Genomic DNA, 7,195 nt, shown 5'->3' on the forward strand with positions numbered 1-7,195 from the left:
AGATATTAGAACTATTATAGCTGGAATACTATTGAAAAGCTTAAGTTTTTTGGCTGATTGTTTTAAAAATAAAAGATAAAATACTGCCTTTATCCCATTTTGCGTTACATGTCGTTTATTTTATGTAAAAAAAGAAAATAGTGTCAAAAATTACTGTGTATTTCGTTAAAAGTCAGTCACGTGTCATTGTTACAGTCAAAAAATGTAAATTGACTCAACCACGTGTCATTGAAATATTCGATCTTAGAATATAACAGATTTAAAATGTAAAAAATTACAGTTTATAGTTTTGTAAATTGTACATCCACGCTTCCCTGTGACTGACAGAATATATCGGTTGCATTTTTGTAAAAGTGAAATTAGTGCGTGCGAAATAAAAATAGTATAACGTGCACATTCAGTATAGAAATTTAACAAAATCAGAATTCTAAACTGTTTCTACAGGGTTTTCGCTTCTATTACTATTTATCAAAATCGGATCAGTGCATAACAGAATAAATCACAGCTATATCAACATACGTCTGTATTAATTTTACTGTTATTATATGTATTACCAGATTGCTATATGATATAATGGACTAATACATAAATTTAGCACTACTGGAAGTATATAAAATATTCTGTTGATTCGAGTGTTTAATTGTAATTATCATGTTTACAGTCGATCAAATAGTTGTCAAAACTTTTCTAAGTTTAAATGTGAACAATGACCTGACATGATATATCTGTTAACTTGATATCTTTTTATTTAAAATAGATTTTAATATTACAGTAATTTTGATTTTAAAGTAAAATATCATATAGCATGTTGACTGTTTTTACTTATTATATATAAGCGTGTAATGTGTTTCTGATTAATAACAAAGTGTTAAGTATAATAGCTGTCAGCATGACAATATGATAAAACTTCTGTTAACACAGCAGGTATCCGCGCCTGTATAAGGGTCAGCTATAAAAAGAAAAACTTCATGAAAGAAAATGAACTGGATGTTTAATTAAATCATCATATTTCTATCCTAAAAATATATCCTAAAACGTTGACTTTTTCGGAAATTATTGAATACTTTTGATCACAGAATTGCGAGTTTACACAACTGCATGCAGTGTGTGCTATTCATACGGATATATATAACCAGATGTTCTGTTGCGCAACATATTATACTTGATTAACTAAGCAAATGCAAATGAGATAGCGGTCAGATAAACCTAAAATTTTAGTACTTAAAATTATGTGACCGGTGTCTTAAATTTTTATTTCTTTCTGTACTGTTACATATTGTAAATACATGTGTTTAAGTTGCTGCAAGTTACAGTTTCCACAATGCCAGACTGCCTTAGTCCATTTCATAGCCTGTACTCAAAAATGAACATTCATTTAATAAAATCGAAAGAAAGCTTTGAAGCAAAATGTTATTTTAACACTAAATGTTACAAATCGAGTTTTAAAAGCTTTTGATGAATCAAATTTTCTTATACGGATATCTTTACAATTTAAATGTTTTTAATTAAAATTTCAATCACATATCACTGATGAAATGATTTTTTTATCATTACAATTCATATGATGATAATTACATCATAGCTATCTTTTCATAAGGTTGGTTATTATTTGAGGTGATCATGAAAATATTTTATCCTGTAAAATTCTTGCATTAATTATACGGACTCCCATTTCGTCTTTCCTTTTCTTTTATAGATGATAATAACAACACTGTTTATTTGTGAAAAGTAACCTGGGTTCCAGTCTGTTGTTTTTTCATGTGTTTCTGTTCTACTGTAAGAAACTCAACGGGCCAGTAACAGCAACTTTCTCATACACATAAGATAGCGCGTATGTTATGACAAAGCGAAAATTATCACCGACTGAATCTCAGGCTAGATGATAAGATACGTTATGTTACCAAACGGGTAGATAAGGGGAGAAACTCGCATATCTAATTCTTCTTATCAACGGTAAATACGGGGTACTGTCCCTTGATGAAAGAAGACTTTAGTTTGACATGATTACCCTAATCATTTTGACCCGATAGAGGGGTTTTCATAAATATGCACTTTTCTCTTCAACAACAACCAAAAAAAAAAAAAAAAAAGAAAAAAAAAAAAAAAAAATGAAAGAAAGTAAAATGGTATCACTGGTTGCAAGAGTTAGTATTAACACGTCATTAATGCATTAATGTCGGAACCAATATTTCTCCGCTGCTAAAGAATATTTTGTTATGAGAAACACAAAGTTGATGAGATAAGATTGAAATCTGTCAAGTTGCGATGGCAAAACTTCCGATCTGGAAAGATATACCACATAAATATGTGACTGAAGTGGTATCAGAAAACAAACTGGCTGAGGACTCTGATTTTACTGCCGGCTTCTTTTAAGAATAATGAAAGGAGAGTTTTTTTTCAGTGTTACGATATAATTAATATTAGAGTGTGTCCACCGCTTAGCTTAAATAAGGAGGCTGCACCTACAGGTCGCTGGGTCGTGAGTTCGATCCCCGGGCAAGGAGTATGTTCTTCTTGACGATTGATACATTTTGTCTTGATCCTCCACCTATGATTCATGTGAGGAAGTTGGCAGTTACTAGCCGAGAACAGGTTACTACTAGTACATAATCCAGAAACATTGGTAAAGATAACTGCTTGTCGTTACCAGGACTAATGTAAACAAGTCCCAGGACTAATGTAAACAAGTCCCTGCCATTACATAACTGAAATACTGTTGAAAAACGGAACTAAACCAAAAACAAATGTTGATCAACAATGTGTTTAAACAGTTAAAGATTGCCAATCTTAATTATGCTCTACAAAACTAATGAAACTGCTATTATCATCATCACGATAATCATTATAAGTATCGCCAACATGATGATCGTGATCACCCTCTTCGACATCATTATTACCGTCATCAGCATCATTGTCTTGAATATCAGCATTATCTTGACAAAACAAACCACCAAAAAAGCAACAAAAATGCAAAACTTCACACATGATCTTGCCTGTATTTTGAAATGACTACCTGCAAACAGATTCTAAATATTTGGGTGGTTGTTATTTGTTTACAACATTTCAACAGGGAGCATTCATTTCATATGAATCATTTATATCTCTTTCCAGTCATCCCACACATATCCACAAGTTTCCCGAGTATACAAGATATGTTTTACATAATTATCTTATATATGCGGAATGAAGATTCTAAGCGTTCCATTCATATTTCTTTCCAATCAAAAAAAGAAATCAATTATTAGACAATTAAACGTAGTGAAATCAGGGTTACTAATACAGTATTCAAAATTTAAATAGATGAGAAAATGAAAATAGACAATATTTCTATGTACTCGTATCTGGGAAAATATTTTAACAGCAGTTTTGTATTAGACGATGTGTCTGAAATCATTCGTTCTCCACCTCTGATTCATGTGGGGAAGCGGATAACAGGTTTGTACTGGTACAGAATCCAGGAACACTGGTTAGGTTAAAAGCCCGCCGTTACATAACTAAAATACTTTTGAAAAACAGAGTTTTAAAAAAAGGTTTTATGTCACATGTCGATATACGTCGATTCTCAAACGTTGGCTTTCAGCGTGGTCATTTGTGGCGTAACAGCACGTGATATAATTTACGTAAGTCGAAACATATTTCTTGTCTGTTAAGAAAATTAAATAGCGACCTATTTTTTTTTTTGCCGTACGAAAGATATTGCAATTTTAGAGAGATGCACTGAATGATGAGCACTGGGCGGGCACCGTGTACCTAAGTCACAATCTATAATTAACGAGTTAATTAGTTACCCACACGTAGGTAACATCAACATATTAACGGGTAATACGAGCTCCCCTGGGGCTTCATTAGCGGCCCGGGGGTTCCAGGTGAATGCGGTATAAGTGTTCCATTAATTAATCTTGAACGATAACGGAATGCATCATTACAACGCCATGGGAAATTGATGGGTTTATCTGTCATAAAGTATGACCACAGAATTGATAATTACTAGCAATTAATGTGTTATTATGGGACAAAATATGTATTTCAATGATTATACACCGCTCGCTCAATTTAAATTATCAGTTTCAATTTCACTTAACATGAGGTAATTACACAAATATACGATGCTGAAGAAAACGAGTTTAGAACACTTGAACACTCTTTATCATCATGATTTATTTGTTAGACTTAAAACATTTCTGATGTCATATAATATGCATGGATGTATTTGATAAATATTTCATAGTCAGGTAAGTTCTTTTCACAGTAATTCAGTTTTGACTTGGGGTAATATATGATAGGTGGGAACACTGTTTTTTAGGTTTCTTTTCACTTTTATTGAAAAAAAAAGAAAATCCTTATTTTTTACAAATTTATAAAGAAATCAACACTGACCAGGTGTAAAAAATCTGGTACTTTGAAAATGTAGGCAGTAAACTTCCGATTTCATTTACACTTAAACGGGTACTTACTTCTATGAAAATGCGGTTTGATGTTATTCTTGTGTGATTATATTTTTACTTCGATGAAACAATTGTTGAAATAAAAAAGATTCAACACAAACAGTAAAAAAACACACACCTCTTTTTAAATGGCACCAATAATCTGGGGGTTTGAACCTCTTTATGCAGCCCGTGCTGGCGTACTATGTAAGGCTTGAAGCACTTAATGCTATCATACAGTAGGGTTAAGATGACCTCAGGGAGAAGGGTGCTGTTATGGCTGTTCTTTTCCATAATTCCTGATTTGTGCATTCCATTTCTTCTGACCACCACTGTGATTTGTATACATTGTTCATTCTTAATGAATTCTCAGACATTGTGGGTTCCGCAAAACTTTTTGTTATCTTCATATTTTCATTCGATTGTTCCTCACTAAATTGTACTTAATTACTGTTAACGCACCAGTCGCGACGCCTCTGTCCAGTTTACGTATTAATCTCTTTTATCCAATACTAGTATGTATGTTTCCTTAAGCCTATTTCTGTTATAACAAATATTCAATTTCATGCAGACATAATTATATTCATTGTTGTTTTAAATGTTATACTACGCGTTCCCGTACTTTCCTTATTTCAATTCATGTCATATTTATTAAATATTAAGGATAGAATTTTAAATCATTATGGCAGATGACAATATGTTATAGATCCATTGGCTATAGCTAAATATGGGGCATCCATGGCCAAATGGTTAAGGTCACTTCAAATCACTTGCACCTCATCGATGTGGGTTCGAGCCTCACTCGGGTGTTGAATTCTTCATGTGAGGAAGCCGTCCAGCTGGCTTACGGAAGGTCGGTTGTTCTACCCAGGTGCTCGCTCGTGATAAGATAATGCACGGAGGGGCACCTGGGGTCTTCCTTCACCATCGAAGCTGGAAACTCGTCATATGACCTATAATAGTGTCGGTGAGACATTAAACCCAACAAATAAATATAGCCAAATATGTTACTTTCGTTAAACAAGGTTATTATTATTGTAATTAACATGATCATTGAAAATATGGTTCGATAAAATAACTTGTACTTTAAAGTGTATTTGATAATACAGTGTGATCCGACCCGAGCCGAATACAGCATCCCAAATCAAGTTGCTATTATAATAACCCTATTATCCTAGCCGGACGTTCTCAACTGTACTTACAATCGGCGCTATAATCTTTTTCTTGCATGTCATATTAAAAAAAAAATAATAGCAAATTAGAAATCTGCGAAATATTTTTCTAACAAAGCATTTTATTACAGTAGCTTCTTTTAAAATGCTCGAGAGTTATGCGTCCGAAAACGTGAAAGACACCATGACGCTACAAAGTTAAACAACAACGTTACAAGAGTTATATTTTTCTTTCAATAATCCATTGAGAGCCAGATGGGCTCATCAGCATATGGATAAAGAACGTTGATGAGCCCGTCTGGCTCTCAAAGGACGTCATCATCTGCAGCTTAACGTTGTGTATTTTTTCCGTAAAATAACGTTTTTTTTAATCGAGAACAAGGCAGACTTACCAAAGTATTTGATTCTTTCGGCTTCACATGAAAAAATTACTACATGAATTAGTTATTTATTCATCTGCGCCACTTGTGAAAATATTGCACAAGGTATGTACTCGGTGCAATGTATTTCGATTTTACAATGAAACAAACAAAAATTCTCGTATTAATTTATTTTTGGTATTACACCAGTGAATCAATAGTTTGCCGTTGCTGTCATTTTCAGATTAAGAAATTTTGTTAAAATCGACTCAGGCAGAACCTCCACTTTATTATACGCCCGAAGAGACGTATTATGTTATGACGCCGGAGTCCGTCTGTCTGTCTGTCCGTCCGTTAGCAATTTCGTGTCCGCTCTGTAACTATTGAACCCCTTGAAGGATTTCAAAGGAACTTGACGCAAAAGTTCACCACATCGAGACGACGTGCAGAGCGCATGTTTCCGATGATTCGCTTCAAGGTCAAGGTCACACTTAGGGGTCAAAGGTCATACCTTCGGGCATAGCGGTGCTCTTGTTACCTTATTCAACTTGTTCAATACATTCAACATGAAGACTCTCATGCAATATCCACTCTCTATATATATGACACCCCGAAATTCAAAATGGTAATTATCCCAGTAACTAGGGATAACGTTAACAGCAATAAGAAAAATAATATGCAAGCAACGAAGGTATATTCAAAGTTATATAATCTTCCTTTTAAAGCAAAAGCAGCCAAGAAAAATGATGCTAATCTCGGTTCATAGCGCAATATGTCTCATACGAGTATACACGAACGACGCATTTATATTATCGGCGTGATCGCATTTCCGGGTATTTCCCGACAACTGCGCCTTCTATCGGTGAGTACCGTATGCAAATTTATGACAGGAAGTTCACGCTTGAACGAGCCGCAATATTTTTCAAGAAATGTCACGTTTACTGGCAAGTTTATTATATTTATTTGAAATAACTACTTACATCTGAAGATTTTCAACTTATATCAACAATAATATCCCATTTCCACTGCTTGTTTTTATAATAATCAGCCCTGAATCAATTGAGGAAAATTTGTTCGTCTGCTATGACGTCACCCGTTCGATTTTTTTTCTACTATGGAACGCCGGTTCCGTCCTCGTTCATATAAATATTGCAAATTACATGCACCTCCAAAAGTTGTCTGTGGTAGCAACAGTCAGCCACAAGCAGTGACATCTACTACATCTGCAACTGTTATTATT

Source organism: Mercenaria mercenaria, chromosome 10 (genome assembly GCF_021730395.1).
Source record: "Mercenaria mercenaria strain notata chromosome 10, MADL_Memer_1, whole genome shotgun sequence".
Taxonomy (NCBI): domain Eukaryota; kingdom Metazoa; phylum Mollusca; class Bivalvia; order Venerida; family Veneridae; genus Mercenaria; species Mercenaria mercenaria.